This window comes from Durio zibethinus, chromosome 3 (assembly GCF_047325235.1).
Source record: "Durio zibethinus cultivar Kanyao isolate XHJ-2024 chromosome 3, ASM4732523v1, whole genome shotgun sequence".
Taxonomy (NCBI): domain Eukaryota; kingdom Viridiplantae; phylum Streptophyta; class Magnoliopsida; order Malvales; family Malvaceae; genus Durio; species Durio zibethinus.
This window is the reverse complement of record NC_143164.1, coordinates 37452298-37470927: the sequence shown is the minus strand read 5'-3', so window position 1 is coordinate 37470927 and position 18630 is coordinate 37452298. Positions and strand designations below refer to the sequence as shown.

The 18630-nt window shown below is 30.6% G+C and overlaps 1 long non-coding RNA gene across 1 annotated transcript; it reads right to left on the bottom strand.

Moving 5' to 3' along the window:
• Window positions 1-179: 179 nt before the first annotated feature.
• Window positions 180-2142, bottom strand: LOC149519830 (uncharacterized). The gene is made up of 2 exons (XR_016341107.1): window positions 1829-2142; window positions 180-430 (listed from the first exon to the last, which is right to left on the bottom strand). It is a non-coding gene; the product is annotated as an uncharacterized LOC149519830 (long non-coding RNA).
• Between the last annotated feature and the right edge of the window lie 16488 nt (window positions 2143-18630).

Sequence of the window (18630 nt, the reverse complement as noted above, 5' to 3'; positions counted from 1 at the left end):
GCTGCTCTTGCCAGACTTGTGCTGATTAGGATTAACAGCAAAGAAGCTAACGAGAACATTGGGAAAAATCCCATTGATCCTTTTTTCATCTCTTTCATTCTTTCTCTATTATTGAACTTAATTTCAGAGTAGGACTGAATAAACTGTATAACAGGTTGTCTATAAAAGCTAAAATTGTGGATAAGAAATGAAAAGGTATCATTTCATTGATTGGTTTGGGTCTTGTAATGGGGCACTTTTGCTTTTTCAGCACACTTCATAGAAAGAAAGTGACAAAACTTTTTTTATTGACTTAGTCAAGTTAATTTTCTCATAGCTAAGAGCAGGTTACCGCAAAAGCAGATTCCTCGAAGTTGCAGTTCGTCTCAAGCTTTTCCAAATTTCCATTGACTTGTAATTTCTAAAGACTAGTTGCCATCCATATTGTTTTCTGCCAGACAAGGGAAATGGAAATTAGGACAAAGGGCCATCACTCAGTGTCAAAGGTACAATAATTGTGGTCTGGAAGCAAAAAAATCCAAGGGGTTGCGCTAGCATGAGCTGTCTGATGAAAAAAAATGGTAGCCTCACCAATAATACCATAAAAAAAATTAACATCATGCCTATATAATTTTTTTCTTAATTTGTTCTTCATCATATATTTTTCTAGAGTCATAATTCACAGACACCCCATCTAAAAATAATGATAAAGGTAAATTTTTCATAATTCAATCAAAATAGTAGAATTTTATGATCATATCAAAATTTACATATACCAGTACTCAAACAGATGATATAGCTACTACAAAGTTGACGACCTCGAGAGAAACTGATGAGTTTTTTTTTTTTTAAAGGCTCTTGTGAATTCATATTGTGATTTTTTATTAATAATTCTTCACACCTATAAAATTAATTTTAAAATGAGTTTTAAAATTTTTAATTTTTTAATTCAACTAAATGTCTATCATTTTTAGATGATAAACTAAATAATGATAAGCTCAAAATAATCCTAACCATTTACTGATAACTCTAATTTAAAATAAATAATAATAAATTAAAATATAATTAAAATAAATAAAATATACGTAACATTTCTTGCCCTTTAAATTTCTTCCCCTTTAAATAACCCTTGTTCTCAAGGGTTAAAACCTGAAAAATACTATTTGATTGTCCCCACACGTTTTCTCTTTGTTTCAAGAGTCAATGATACGCGTTGAAAATAATTGATCTTAAAATAAATCATAAACTTGAGAGAGTGGCAAGTTTTTGGACTCGTCTAGCCTAATCTATTAAGTTGTTGAACTCGAACTCGAAATTGTCATACATCAATTGCAATTAAAGTTGTGCAAAAACACCCTCAATTTCATCCATAAAATTATTGAAGTTGTCTGACCTTAATTGTAATTGATATGATTCTAAGATTTCTTTCGTTTCATTTATGAAATTTTATATTTTGTATTAAGCCATTTGATTCAAGGGAGATATCATGTTCATAGATAAACACAAAAGTTTATCACTACCTTCTTCAAGCTTGATAAATAGCTTGCTCGTATTCATCTCTTTCTCTGCTTGGCTCTAATTCCTAATTATGCGTATCAAAAATAGAGGAAAGGAAAAGAGATTTTTAGAGTAAACTTAAATTCTGATTTTCTATTAATAATTCTTCATACCTACAAACTTAATTTTAAAACTAATTTTTCTTAATTTCTTAATTAAACTAAATGCCTACAATTTTTAAATAACAAATTAAACAACAATAAATTCAAAATAATCCTAACATCGATAATTATAATTTTAAATAAATAATAATAAATAAAGATATAACTAAAATAAATAAAAAATACGTTACATATCATCACCATCTTTTCAATGATCAAGCCAGAGAGAGAACGACTACCAAACGCGCTTTCATCGAGTATAAAAACGGTACAAGGCCGGTAGGATGGACCGACGGGTACTATGCAATTACCATAGATGTTACTTACAAACTAGGGGCTTCTGAATGTGATGACCAAGTGCTGGTTCTCCTTGAAGGAGTCGTTTAGGCAAGGGATGTTCTCCATTTTCATTGAGGATACAACTGTAGTGATGGTGCCATTGCATAGGGTGATGACAGTGTTTGATCTGGAAAGATAGAAGTTTCAAAGGCATGTATATGATAAAGAATTGCTGAGATTACAAGAGAAACATAGAGAATTCCTCTTTTGAAATCATTATTTTCCATTGTTTTTCATTTGGATAATAACTTTCACTTGCTTCTATATGAAGCTAAACGCCTAGTACAATGAGATGCTTTAGTATTTAGGACTTCAATAATTCATTTCCTTTTACTTTTGTGTCTCTTCTTTTATTTCCACCAAGTTACTTTGCTTTAACAAAGTAGACCGATAAACATGTTACATGACAAAGCAAAAGTAGATGGCTTCTATTCTTTTATTGTTTATTGGGGCAAATTTTTTGAGCTGTAGCATCATTCACTTGCCCAAAAGAAAAGACAGTTTATTACAAAGCACTACAAACAACAAAAGCTTCTCGGAAGCCTGGAAAGTTAACTAATATATCCAATTTTCATAACTTGAAACTAAAGCGTGTTTCATAATAAATATATCTGTCAAGTCAACATATATCTCTTTCATTTTTATTCTTTTTAAAGATAACGCGTAAAACTCGTGAAAAACGATATGAGTTTTTTTTTTCATAGTAAACAGAACAAACATTTTATTTCATATGATTAAATGGGTTTTTATTTAAATGTTTTGATTGGATAATTTTTTTTTTTGTTGGGAATCGGAGATATGAATGAGAAAGAATTTGTTGGAAAATCAATGCACACACACGTAACACTCATGAATAAAATAGTAAGTTCAAATCAAAAATAAAAACATACTGTTTCGACTCAATTTAAAATAATCCACTCTAAACCTAATCTATTATTAAATAAATCTTTATAATTGAGATACTTTTGAAATTAAAAAAATTATTAAAAACTCTTTACTCAAAACTTAATCTAAAACTCAATTCTCAATTAAATCATTTTAATAGCCTACTCATCTAGCTATATTCACCTAGCTTTTTTTTTTGTGTCTAACTATCTGAGATTATCAAACCAAAAATAAAACATCTTATTTATAATGGTAAAACCTTTTATACTTTTACTAAACTTCCGATGTGGGATATAAAACAAACTCAAACTCTTATAACTTCACTTAATTTTCGATGTAGGATTATGAGATTCAAGGTAAATCCCAACAAATCTTCCCTTAACTTGAATCTCCAAACACTTCAACAGAATCTACAAAGCTAACATGCTTATTCTTCTTCTTTTCTTTTATCATAAGAATCCCAGCAACTGAGTCTTCATCAAGTATGTACAGTGATTTTTGACCTTATTATCTTTTAGAATCATACTACCATTCTTATACACTTTTAACAAATCATTACTACCATAATATGTGTACCCTTGAAAAGTTAACTCACCTAAAGTAATTAAATTATAGTTACAACTCGATACATACCTTACATGATGAAATGTCTTAACAACATCATTGTGAGATCTAAGGCGAACACTCCCAATGCCTTGAATCTGCACATTTTTATTATTAGTAATCATAATATTCATATACTTCTTATTCTCATCCAACTCCACAAAGTAACTCCTATCATTGTAAACATGAATTGTAATAGCAGAATCTAATACCCAACCTTTATTACATTTCAAAGTCTAAGTCTCATCCACATAAGTCGTCAAAACGATATCATTATCATCAAACACAATAGCAATGGTATCACTCTTTACTTCATCTGATTTTTTTCATCATTCGTCCTTTTGAAAGCAACTATATCCCTTCTCAGCTTCTTGCAGCGCACTTAGATGTGTCTATTTTCATCACAATAATAATATTATATGTCACTGTAATCTCTGTCTCTTAACTTGAATCTCCCTTTTGATCTGTCAATCTTCTTTTGAGTCTTCCCTCGATCTGTGTTTTATGTTCTCATAAACCTTTTATTCTCACACAATAGGATAGTCACATCATCTAACTTCAAAGTAGACCCACCTACCAACTGTGGACATCAATTTTTGTCCCAAAATAAAATAAAATAAAAATAATAATATTACAAAATATGAAATACAAAAAAAATACCAAAAATAATACAAAATACAAAACAAAAAAATATCAAAAATAAGAGAGAACAAAAGACAGAAAAAATCAAGGATGGCAGTGGTGCCATCCCCGGCAGCACTGCCACCAAACCCTACCCTTCACCCCTCTAATTACTCCCTCCGTTAACAAACGTCAAATAAGACAAAAATGAATAAAAAATGCATGGGGCTCGTGTTTACATCCCGCGTCGAACCCCATGCCCTTCCTTCCAAACATGTATGGCTGGAGCTCTATAAATAGAGCTCCTAGCGAAGCCAAAACAGACAGAGAAGAAGGATAGGGAGATTCTATAAAAAAAAACCACAAAAAAATCAAAGAGTCCTCCCCACAGGGAGGAACCCAGCGCCGATAGCCCTTGCACAAAGAAAAAAACAAAGTCAGTTTAAAAAAAAAAAGTCAATACAAAAAAAAATCTGATCGAAACTTCACTAGCAGATCTAGGGAAATGGGGATACTTTTTGGTGAAAGGGACCTCGGATCTGAACTCAAGAGGTCGATGGAAACATTTTGGTATTTTCTGAGAATTTTTTGACCGCCGTCAACGGTGGCCGGTGACCGACGAACAACGACGATGACGGCGGAGGAACGACCGGCCGACCATTTGTATTTGGCTAGAGAGAAAAAAAAAACTAGAGAAAAGAAACGTTTTTTTTCTGAAGAATGAAAGGAATGAATGAAAAAATTTTTTTTTTTTAACTTTTATATAAACTATCAATAGTCAAAACGACGTCGTTTCAATAAAAGCCCAAAAAGACGTCGTTTAGGCCGAGGAGGATCCGCGCGTTGACCCAGACCCGACCCAGGGTCCGCACAACCGACCCGTTAACCCGACTTCTCAGCGACTTTGAACCGGTTTGATCAGATCGGATCGAACTGCTCCCCTGGATCGGCCTGAATCGCGCCTCAACTGGCTCAACCGAACCACCGCTGAACCGAACCTTTTTCAGTCCAATCGAACCGCCGTTGATCGGTCCGGTTCAGGTAAAAAAATTTTTAAACTTTTTTATATAATATTATTTTTATTATTTTAAGTATTTTTTTATATATTTACGCATGATAAGTTTTAAATTTATTAGGATAAGTTTTTTAATTGTTTTAATAATAATAAAAATGAAAGTAAGTAAGATAATATTTAAAAATATATATTAAAAATGCTTAAGATAATAATAATAATAATAACAGAATAATTATTATTATTTTCCCTGCCTAGATGTTGGAGGGAATAAAAAGATATTTTTTCAAACAAATAATTTCGTCCAGATGTTGAGAAATTATTATTAATAAAATTTCATAAAAAGAAATATATAAAAATTTTTTAATTAATTTTAAAAAATCATTAAAATCGAACTTGCTTCAAAAATTCGCTTAGATGTTGGAGATTTTTAGAGATGTTCATATTTTCTTAAAAACGAAACCCCTAAAAATCTAAAATCTATTAAATTCAAACCCCTAAAATTCGAAACCTCCAAAATCCAAAACCCCCCAAAATCCGAAATCTCAAACCTTTAAACTTTTAAATCCAAATCCCTAAAATCCGAACCCTTAAATTAAAACCCCAAACCTCAAATTTTAAAATCAAAACCCCAAAATCTTCAAACTCTAAAATAAAAACCCTAAACCTTCCATATCCTAAAATTTAAGCCTTAAAACCCTCTAAACCTTAAAACCTAACCTTTAGAACCTCTACCTAAGCCCTTACTCAAAACATCATAAAGATCTTAAGGACACGTATAAAAATTTTATTTGAAACAATTTGTTCCCGAATGCCGCCTAGATGATGGGGTATTTAGAAAATTTTACTTCGTTAAGTCTTTTCACACGATTTCATAATTCACTTTAATAATAAGGTTAATGAATAAAAAGTATAATAATAAAATTGGGATCTTAAATATAAACAGTCGCACCTAAGCTCTGTCTAGATGTTGGAGAGTCGGGGTGGTCTCATTATACTTAAGAATCTAACTCTTAAATTGCATTTCATTGTAAATGACATTCATTAGCATACATACGTTAGCATGTTATCATCGATAATTGATTGCATTATTCTCTCTTTAATTTACTATTCGATGATAAAATATTTTATAATAAAAAAAAAGGAATAATACTTTAAAAAAAATCTTTTTGTGATATTATAAAATAAATTAAAAATAACATTCCGAAAGAAATAATTCTTGGTACTCTACCTAGACGTTGGAGAGTCACTAACAATTATTTTCTATAAAGATTGTCATTTCATTTTAAGGATTATTGTGTTAAATCTTAGGCGAAAAGAGTTATTTTAAATTCTACCTAGATGATGGAGAATTTTAAGATAATTCTTTAACTTAAAGATTTTCTCAATAGTTCTAAATAAATATTTTAGCAAAATTTTATTTTTTTCAAATGAAGGGAATTAGTGTTAAATTTCAAATTAAAACCATTTTTATCCAACACCGAAAATAGCGCGTAATTAAATGGTATCAATTTATGGGCGTTGTGGGGGTGCTAATCCTTCCCCACGCGTAACCGACTCTCGGACCCAACCTGATTTTTCGTAGACCAAAATTTATCTTTTTGATGAACTTTAAACCCATTTTTATAGTTTTATTAAAAGGATAAGCTTTTGGGTGGCCAATCACACCCTAACAAAGATTGGTGGCGACTCCCCTCATTTATTTCGATTGTAAAACTTACTTTACGTCTAGCGGTCTCAAAACCGTTACGACACCAACAAAGTATGAACTAAAGACCTATAAGACTTGGACAAAGATAACAACAAAATTAAAACTTTCTCTTCATATTTTAACTTATCAACAGAAATCGCCAACAATTGAAAAATCAATCTATTAAATTCATTCAAGTGATTATGAAGACTTATACTTTCTTTCATCTTCAGAGAATACAGATCCATCTTCAAATATAATCGTTGGTCAACGATTTGATGCTTAAATACTCTCAAGCTTATCTCACAAACTATTTTCAATCAACACACTATACTTTAACTCTGAGACTAGTACCCCTCAAGTTTATCCCATAAACTATTCAGAGTATTCTCAGTTAACACACTATACTTTACCTCTGAGGCTAGTGCCAATCTAATAGTACAACAGCTTTCTTATGAATTCTATTCCAATTACATTCCCTCAAACTTACTACTCTTTAATTCTTGATCAACCCTTGTTGTACTAACAGATCTTGAATCGTACTTTCTCATAATATGAAATTACTCTTTTTATCAAATAATCAAATTTTAAACTTAGGCATAGGCATACTAGACATACCTTTTTTAGACATTTTAAAATACTTAGTTCACCTTCTTCTTCCTATGAACCTCGTTTTGATACCATTTGTTGAAAAATCAATACACACATGCAGCACCCACGAGCAAAATAACAAGCTCAAATCAAGAATAAGAACACACACATATATTTATTTTGGTTTAATTCAAAATGATCTACTCTAAACCTAATCCATTATCAAATAAATCTTTATAACTAAAAGACTTTTAGAATGAAAAAAATCACAAAAAACTTTTACTCAAAACTTAACCCAAAATCTAATTACATTTTTTAATAGCCTACTCACCTAACTATTCTCTTGGGATCATAACTATCTCAAATTATCAAACCAAAACCAAAGCATCTTATTTATAAGGGTGAAACTCCTTATATCTTTACTAAACTCTCAATGTGGGATACAAAACAAACTTAAATTCTTATAACTTCACTTGACTTTCAATATGAGATTATGAGATTCAAAACAAATCCCAACAGAATAATCTCATTCAAAGCCAAAATCAAGAATAATCTCTTGAAAAAGTGAGTACGATGATCATCTCCACTTGATCAGCCTCAACAAAAATTGAAAATATACGTTTGTTCAAGCATGAAAGCAATCGATCTTTGGTTTAACACACACAAAGATTACATTGGCATTTCTAATAAAATTATAATCACTTTTTAATAAGCAAATGACAATAACAATCACACACATAATTAGTGCAAACTACAAATGGATTCACGAAAACGCCAAATGGATATATCGTCTTCGTTCAGAAGTACTTTGAGATCAATGATTGTCACGCTTGCATCTGTTATAGACAGTGCAAGGACGGTTGTCGTCGTCGACCGGCTTTATGCAATTGCCATATTGGTTGGCGTTGCAAACTGGGGGCCAAGGAAAACTTCCATAAGAAACATAAATGTTGCCCGTCACCACCATCACTTCTTGAAGAGAGTTGGTTTTCGCAGTAATGCTTTGAGTTTCAATCCGGGTTTCTTCTTCCTTCGAGTAGCTTGTTTCCCGAGATTCAATCTGTGGCTCTTCTGATCTCTCGATCGTTTCAGCAGTGGTGCTAATGCATTGCGGAACCTGTATAGGAATTGTTGATGAGCTTTCCGACATTTGGAAATTGTGGTGAATATAGCAAATTTTGGGGTTTCCTCACTTCAACGTAAGCCTTCATTTCCCTTTGTTTCCCTATATAAATATATATATATATATATATATATATATGTATATGCTACTTTACTCAAGATCACAAATGGATGATAAAGGTACGCTAGTGAAGCTTCTTGGAAGGTCGCTATAAAGCTAAATTGATGAATTGCCTTTATTTTAATCTTCCTTTTGCAAACAATCTTTGTTGGAATATTTGCTTGAAGATTGAATAATAAGTTTGTGAAGACATGAACAAATTGATTAGCCCTTTTGCCTTTCAAAAAAACAAAAATTGATTAGCCATTTTGGGTCTACTTCTATTTATTTCAGCTTTTTATCTTTTTCTGTAAGTGATGGCATCGCCTTTTGACTGGTAGCTAGAAATATATATATATTTTATTTTTTCATAAAAAATTGCAGTCTAAAAATAAAAAAATTACAATTATTTATATTTGAATTTCGAATTTATTGAATATAACATTTTAAAAATAACTTCATGAATAAACTAAACTAAACTTCAATTTTAATATATTCTTTATTTCTCTCAATCAAGAAAATAGGTTTTATTATTAAAGAACCAAGGTTATGAAGGTTGCATAATATATATATATATATAATCTATTATGGAAAGTTGGTATTTTTATGAACATATTTTAAAAAAATTAATTAAATAAATCACAAATGTTTAATTCAGTGGTATGCATCTTTTCAAGCAAAAAATTATAAATCAATAGAATGGTAACCATCAAAACATATAATTATTGGACAATAATAAATTACTAATGTGGTAATAGTATAGTAACCATTCCCCCTTCCCAATTTCTGTGTATTTTTTTATAAAGATGTTTCGTAACCAGTTCTCTTTTTCATTTTTTAAACACTTAATTTTTTTTCCTGATTTTTTTTTTTTTTACAGTTTGACATAAAAAATTGTGAAAAATTAACATTTTCAAATTTTTTGAAATTTTAATATAAAATACATCAAAATTAAAGGAAAACATAGAATCAATCAGCCCATTCTCTTTCCACAAAATTTTGTTTGGGCCTAATTAACTAAATCAGGCCGAGTACTCAGTCCTCAAGGCCCCAACATAACAGTGAATGATTGTATGCTTTGCCCCACTAAGGAAATTAACTAAAGTAAAGTGGTTTTGAATATGAAAATAATAGTTTTTAACAAAATGAAAATCGTAATTCTTTACTAATATAATAATTATGGAACACAAAATTTAATTTAATTGATTTCTTTAATAATTTTTAAGAGGTATTTATATAGTATCTAATAGATTTAAAATTTAAATATCAATATTTGCAATCTTTTTTTTATATTTTTAGATTACAGTTTTTTTTATATAAAAAATAATAAATTATTGTAAATTTACATGAGAAAAAATTAGAATAGATATTATATATATTAATTATTTATTTAAAAAATTTGCTCTAACATACTTCAAGAGCACTAAAGAGACAGACCATGATCATATCTTAGTGGAGAAAGATTCTTAATTCTTTTATCGAAATAAAATGATTTCATTCTTCCACTTCTATTTGAAGATCAAACCTCTCTGGATGTCCTAGCCAACAATTGTGTGTCCCCCGTTTATCATTTTTTGCTTGCTAGTTGATACCACCCTTTCCCCATTCTCATTAGCGCATCTCTTTCATCTTTTTCTTCGTGATGATAAAAATGGAATATAATAAATTGATTAAATTTTATATTGCGGCAGAATTAGAAAACAATGATTTCAATAAAATAATGTAACAACTTTTTTTCAATTAATTAAAAACATTGGCGTCCAACTCAAATTAATCCAAATTAGGGCAATGTCCTCCAAATTACATTTAGTGGATATATACGTACATACATACATACATACATACATACATATATTATTAGCTAAGGAAATGGTCCCTGGACCTAGTGTTCGAATTGCAATTTTTGTCATAAATTGTCAAATTTTCTTAACAATGTTAATTGAAAATAGCCACAAGCAGGATACCATTCGAGATTGATTCATTGCTAGATAGCCACTAACACTGCTACCAACCCCACACCCAAGCTGGCCACCATAAATTTCCCCAGAATTTCCGAACCATATATAGCTGAAATGACAGAAACAAAGAATATGGAAGTTTTAGTGGGAACGGTTCTCTCTCATGGAGTTCTATTGACACTAATGCTTCTTCTCGATGCGAGGCAAGGAGAAGCAACCGGTGCTTCACTGAAGGAGTTCAATGCCACCAGCCGCTTCTCAACCATCGCTGTTCATAACATGGAATTGGAGTTCTTGATGTACAAATAGATCGGTAGAATGCTCGCCAATGAAAATATATATGTAAGTGATGGTGCCAAGGTTTCTTATAAGCCTGCTGTGGATTGCGGGAGCGGAATACCCTATAAGAGTTGCACCCCACCCCAAAACAAACCACCAGTTCCCCCAAAATGCTCTGCTTACAACAGAAATTGTTGAACTCCTTGTTTATTTCTTTTTTTTCAACCCCAAGTAAGATTTGTACGTTCAATGTATGTTTAATTTTTATCTGTTTGTCTTCAATTTCATATGGATGGACTATATTTACAACCAGCAGCTAATAAATTAGATTATTATTTTTATAATAATCTAATTTATTATAAATAAAGAAGTCAAACTTGTATTTAAGTTGACATATTTGGTTAAAGCAGCACTTGTTATGTCTCTGTCTATTCGATCTTGTGATCAAGTTTCTTAACTCCACTAATAAAATATAAGATAATAATCTTAATAAATTTTTGGTTTTTGTATCGATCAAATTTGTATAATCGAATTCAAAATTTATTTTTAAAAAATAATATTTAATAAGTTTAAAATTTAAATTTAAATAATTGTAATTTTTTTATATGAATTTGTTTCCAATTATGTTTCATGGTCGCATACTATATATAGAATTGACTTTTAGTAATTGTTATCACTTGATATAATGAGTATATAATGATTAATAAATTAAGAATGCAAACGAAAATTTTTTTAGTTATTATTACAGTTATATAGTCTTTTTTTTGTTTTAAGGGCCAACTCCCGAGAACTAATGACCCATTATCTAACTGAAAAATTATATACTGCTTAAATATAATGAGATATTGGCTTTGCTGAACAAAGGGCCTTCACTAAAATACAGAGGGTAACCCTTTCATTCCCTATATATGTCCAATCCAAGCATTCCATGCGTTCATCATTAGGCTGCCAAATGACTCCAATTGGGCATCATTGTCGACTATTAATTCTTTAGAACCCCATCTTTTGTAGGGAAATGGGGAGACTTGCATTTACCTCGAGATGTTATTGTTTGTTTTAATTTGAAAATATTATAATTTCGTCTCATAAAAAGATATCTTATAAATATAAATATAAATATATATATCTATATATATTATAACATATTCTAAGAATATTTTGAGATTAAGATTTGACAGGAAAATTGATCCACAATGTGATTACTGAATTAGCAAAAGCCCAAAAGGTTAGTGAATTTTGGTTAGGCCTCACTAAAATTGAAAAACATGTAAAATTGTATGGGCCTTATTGCTGATGAAGCTGTTCTGGAAACGTGCATTCTGGGGAAACTAGTTAACTAGTGAAAAATGATAGTATATTTATTGTACATGAACCTTATTATTTTACTTTAATTATTCTAATAAAATAATACATTTTCAATTGAAGTTAATTTTTTAAATTTCATCATTTTTATATATTTCCTTTAACAGAACCTTAAAGACTCAATTAGTTAATAAAAACTATTTTATATAAAATATAGTCATAATGTACATCTTTTTCATTGAAAAAAACCAATATCAAATTTCTCAAGCTTTAAATTAGGGAAGGAAAAAAAAGGACTACTGCAAGCAACAAAGAGTGAAGGTAACATTGATGGGTTTGTCTTCACATGGTTCTTGTTTTACTTCAACTATGCATTTAGCAACTAATTCACGAGAACTTGCGGCGAAAGATACACATCACTACCTCGTTAATTTCTAACTCATCTTTTCGCCATTTCATTCATCCATGGCCAACAAACACTTGAATCTTGAAATAGCAGCCAGATTTGGCTGGCAATTGAAAAGATTTCACTAAGATATTTTGATAGGTTGCCTCTGGACGCTATAAGTACTTTTCTGCTACAAGATATTGCAAGGGTATATTCACATTTTCCTAGTGAAAACATGGGAAAAATTTTGGGAAGAGCAATCTCTTTAGGAACCCTTGTTAGCCTTGTGATTCTGCTTATTACAAGTTCATGTCAAGCAACCAGGTTTGCTTCATTGAAAGAGAACATCAATGCCACTGCCACCATTGCTGAAAATAACATGGAATCTGAGTTCTTAATGCAGTCCGACATCAGTAGAATGCTTATCGACTACAGATATCTGATAGCTCGCTCCGGTAATCGTAGGAGGCCAATTGCGGATTGCAATAGGGGAAATGCTTATCGGTCTTGCCTACCTGCTAAAAATCGACGGATAAGACCTGAACGCTGCAATATATACAAGCGCAGTGGATGCGTCTAGTTAGCAATGATGGTCTTATCTGCTTCCTGCAGGGCACCTCTTGTGCATGAACTTCTTTATTCTTTCTTTTCTTTTTTGATCTTTGTTACAATGTCAAGCTTTATGGCTTCCATGTGTTTAATTACTTTGATATGCATCTACACTTTAGACAATGTGATTTATATCTATCACAATGTACTTAGTTTTTCATAAATACTTCAAGCTTTTGAAAGTAATCTTCTTTTAATTGTAGAGAAATTTTCTTTAGAACAAACATATTTTTTTTAATAAAAGAAACCGTAATCTAAAAATAAGAAAAAGAATTATAAACGTTAATATTTAAATATTTAATTTATTAAATATTATTTTTTTAAAAAAATTGTATATATCAACAAAGTGAAATTTCGGATTCAAACAAACGTAACTCTTTTCACAATGAAAGACTTGTCTCTTTCTTTTTGAGGCACCAATTTCTATTTGAGAAAATTAAGTAAGGTGAAGAAAAAATTTTTTAATAAAAAATATATTTCTAACTCTAAATTACAATTATAATTTTATAATTAGGAACGAAAAAGAGAAACCAAGAAAATGACTAGCAAACACAAAACTGTACAAAGAAGAAAACAATCAAATGTATTTGAAAATAGGAGTGTACATTTGGTTGGTTTGATTAATTTTGAATTGAATTATTTAAAATTGAATTAATTGAATTATGTTATTTTATTTTTATTAATCAAACCAAAATTTTTAATTTAAAAAATTAACAGACCCAAATTAATTTAATCGATTTGATTAGTTTTTTTTTATTAATTGAATAATAAAACATATAAAGTTAAATTATATTTTAAATTCTTAATTTTTTATATTTAAAACAAATTAAATAAAACCATCTAATAAAAATATTCAAATATCAAAATATTAAATTAAAACCTTTAATAACTTGAAATGAAATGGATAATTTTATATATTTTTAGTTATATATATAAGTATTATTATATTTAGGTTAAATTTCAATTAATTTAGTTTTCAAATTGAATTAATCAAAAATTAAAATTTTTTAAAAATCATTTTGGCTAATCTATCAAAACTAATTCAATGACCGACCAATTCACTGAAGCTAATTGATTTAATTGGTTAATTTAATTAAAATTAAATTATGAACACTCTCATCTAAAAAGGATGCCTGTGAAAAATCTGAAATTAGTACGCAACCAAAATTGGTTCGTATTGCTAGGCTAAAGTGGAAGGTGTGGCCCTTTGAAAAATAATCCAAACTTTGCAGCTGGAAATTGGAATGCAAGTTGCTGTTTCAGTCCAAATCAATCAATTCAACTATATATATACTTTTCAAACTATGAAAAGAAAATATATACCATGGGTAGAAAATATATTCCTACTCATGCAGGCAACTGCTCTGAAATCAAAATTTAAATTTGAGAAATCGTTTGGGTAGGGTCGACACTGACCATGATCAGCTGTTATGAGTCAAGATTTAAATTTCAGGTTTATACGACTTCAAGATATAAAGATAAATTCTATCACATCTCAAATCAATCTAACATAAAAAAACAGTGTACGAACACTTTAGATTGAGAGACTTTACCGTCCAATACATTTTAAAATGTAAGAGCATAACAAGTGCCTGAAAAAACCTAACAAAAAAACAACAGAAAAATTTAAGCTAAGAGTAAGGATGTTATTATTCAATGATTTTGATCTCTGTGTACATGAAGGTAGGGAATTTTTTATTTATAATTGAATCTTCCTTATATTTAATGCTTGAGATACATTTCTAAATTATAGAGATTATAATTTTTTAATTATAAGAAATGAGATACAATATCTGATTCTAGAGGATTTAACGCTGATACAAAATCTTTGACTTGTTAAAATCATATTAAGCACCAAACCTTCTAAAAACCCCAAATCTGATCCTTCCAAAACTATGTTCAACTGTGCTCACATTTAAGTTTGACCATGTGCCCATACCTTGATCATTAGTATTACCGTTTGGTTTTAATTGGATGCCTGCTCATTACGTATCAGTACTTATCCTTAGGCCTGACTCAAACCTACCAAACCTAAACACCTTTCATGAGCCTCTAGAATTGTTATCACTGCCTGTATTATTATTCTAAGCTAGTTCCATGTGACCTAAACTTTTAGTGTGTCTTAAAGGCCTGATCCCTTGACTATTAGACTTTGCTTTTCTATTGATCTACAACTCGACTTGAAAAGGACCCTTAAATCTAGACCAACCTACACACCGTGACACAGAGACGGAGCTAGGGGTCAAGCATGGGCTATGACCTTTATAAAATTTTAACACCTTTACATGTATGGTACTTTTTCCTATAAAATTTACTATTTGATCATTTTTTCCCATTAAATTTACTATTTCATCACCCTTTAACCCTATACCTGCCTTCACCTCTAGTCATGACGTGGATACTTCTCGTCTCTTCTGACCAACCATTCTTATAAACTTTTTTCTCCATCGTTAATAGCTTATTAATCCATACAATCTTTTATTAATCAAAGAAAATGAAAAGATTAACTAATGTCCGTCCTGGTGATAAAAGGAGTTTTTTTTTTTTTTCTTAATTGTTTGAATTTGAATCAATTGGGAAGTATGTGAAAAAATAATCTCCCATAAGAAAAATTTATTTGGAATAATTTCAAGAAAGGATATATTGAAGAAAATAAAAAACACTAAAAAAAAGAAAATAGGATACACTAATTTGATATAGAAATAATAATATTATGAGTTATTATTGATATATTGTCAGTGAACATTTCAATTTTACAATCAAAACTAAAAATTGACACATATCTCATTTTTTTAATATATATTAAGGAGTTTGTGTCATTCTACTAGCGGTATTAATAAAAATTTTATATAAGTGTATTAATAAATCTTTTATTATTCTCTTTTACATATAAAAGGAGAGGACTATAAATCAAATCTAAAACTTTTTTTCAATTAATTAAAAACAATGGCGTCCATTGCTAGATAGCCACTAATACTACTACCAACCCCACACCCAAGCTGGCCACCATAAATTTCCCCAGAATTTCCGAACCATATATGGACGAGAGAGGTGGCTGAAATGACAGAAACAAAGGATATGGAAGTTTTATTGGGAAGGGTTCTCTCTCATGGAGTTCTAATGACACTAATGCTTCTTGTCGATGCGAGGCAAGGAGGAGCAACCGGTGCTTCACTGAAGGAGTTCAATGCTACCAGCCGCTTCTCAACCATCGCTGATCATAACATGGAATTGGAGTTCTTGATGTACTCAGAGATCAGTAGAATGCTCGCCAATGAAAAGATAAATGTAACTGATGGTGCCAAGCTTTCTTATGAGCCTGCTGTGGATAGCGGGAGGGGCATACTGTAGACACCCAATTGGGTCCGGGCCCAGATCAATTGGGCCTGGTCCAAATGGGTAAGGCCCAGTTCAATCCTGTATTTTTTTTTTGTATTTTATGTATTTTATTATTATTATTATGTATATCTTTGTGTATTTATTTTTATTTAGATTAGATTTATATGTATTGTATGTATATAGTTATATATTTATTATTATTATTATCTTTTTTTTTTGTAATATATTTTTGGGTTTATCTTATGTTATTTTTTTTTATTATCTGTTAATTTTATCTGATTTTTTTTTTCGAATTATCTGATATTATTTTTTTATTTTTATACTATCATATCTTTTGATTATCTAGTATTTTTTTATTTATTTTGATTTTAATTCTGGATGGCTAAGATTCAAAGTTGAAGAATCCCACTCTTGAGGGGAATTCAATCAGAAGAGTCCAGTTGGATTCAAAGACTGAATTCCCGTCCAAGGAGGAATTGGGATTGATCAGGAACTCCTGATCAACCCCTATAAAAGGGACCCTCTGGAACAATGCTGAAGAGACAGAAAACAGTAAGCAAAGCTACTGATTTGAGAGAAAAAGAGGCGTATAGGAAGCTAGGAAAAGTTTAGGAGTGTTCTGGGAGTGAGAAAAAATTTTTAGAGATTTTTTGGCGAAAATTCCGGCGAAATTTGAATTTTCCGGCAACAATTCCGGCGAACATTGAAGTTTTCGGCGACCAGTCTAGTTTCCGGCGAAGAATCCCAGAAACCGGCGATCTTCCGGCCAACTTCCGACGAAATTTCCAGATTTCGGCGAAAATTTCCAGAATTCGGCTCCAGTGTTCTTCAGTTTCTAGAGAGAAGGGAGAGAAAAAGGAAGAAGAGAGAGAGAGGAGGAGGAGCGTTCTGCCGAAAAACGGAGGAAGGTGCCTTTTATACCCTCCCAAAACGACGTCGTTTTGGCCTTAAGTAACCCAGAGGATCCGCGCGTTTTGCCGAACCCGACCCGACCCGGGCGTCGACCCGCTTTTTGACCCGCCCGTGTCAGCCCCCCTCCGAGCCGAGCCGAGCCGAGCCAAGCCGCCAAGCCGCTCCCCCGAGCCGTTTTCTCTTCCTTAAGCCGAGCCGAGCCGAGCCGCGATCCGAGCCGCTCCAGGTTTTTTTTTTTTTTTTATTTCTTTGTTTATTTGTTTATTTTATTTTTTATTTATTAGATTAGGTTTATGTAATATTCTTTTTATTTATTTTTATTATTTTATTTTCTTTAAATAAAAATAAAAAATTCTAAAAAATATATTTTTAGGGAAAAGTTGAAAGTATCAATTTTCCTTAGAAATAAATTTCCAAAAAATATTTTTGGGGAAAAGTTGAAAGTATCAATTTTCCTTAAAAGAAAAATAAATTTCCAAAATAAAATATTTTTAGGGAAAAGTTGAAAGTATCAATTTTCCTTAGAAATAAATTTCCAAAAAATATTTTTGGGGAAAAGTTGAAAGTATCAATTGTTCTCAGAAATAAATTTCAAAAAAAACATTTTTAGGGAAAAGTTGAAAGTATCAATTTTCCTTAAAAGAAAAATAAATTTCCAAAAAAAAGTATTTTTGGGGAAAAGTTGAACGTATCAATTTTCCTTGAAAATCAAAATTTCAAAAAAAATATTTTTGGGGAAAAGTTGAAAGTATCAATTTTCCTTAGAAATAAATTTTCAAAAAAAGGGTTTTTGAGGAAAAGTTGAAAGTATCAATTTTCCTTGAAAATCGAAATTTCCAAAAAATATTTTTGGGAAAAAGTTGAAAGTATCAATTTTCCCTAAAAAAAAAATCATTCTTTCCTTCCTTTCTATCTTAATTTTGATTTTGTTTTTTTTCTTTAAATAATCCGACGACGGAGCCTCTGCAAGTGAAACAGTAGTTTTTCTTGCATACTCTTGAGGGGAGGGAATTTTCTCAATTTTCTGCTAAAAGTATTAGAGTCAGTTGAGAATAATTTTCAATAATTAATTACTTGGTAAAATTTTAAGGCTTTTGGATAACACAAATTTAAACTGGTACCATCTTTTGATGGGCGTTGTGAGGGTGCTATAACCTTCCTCACACGTAACCGAACTCCCGAACCTTGTTCTGGTTAGCAGACCTGAACCTATTTTTTTAGGGACCCTTAAACTTAGGTGTTC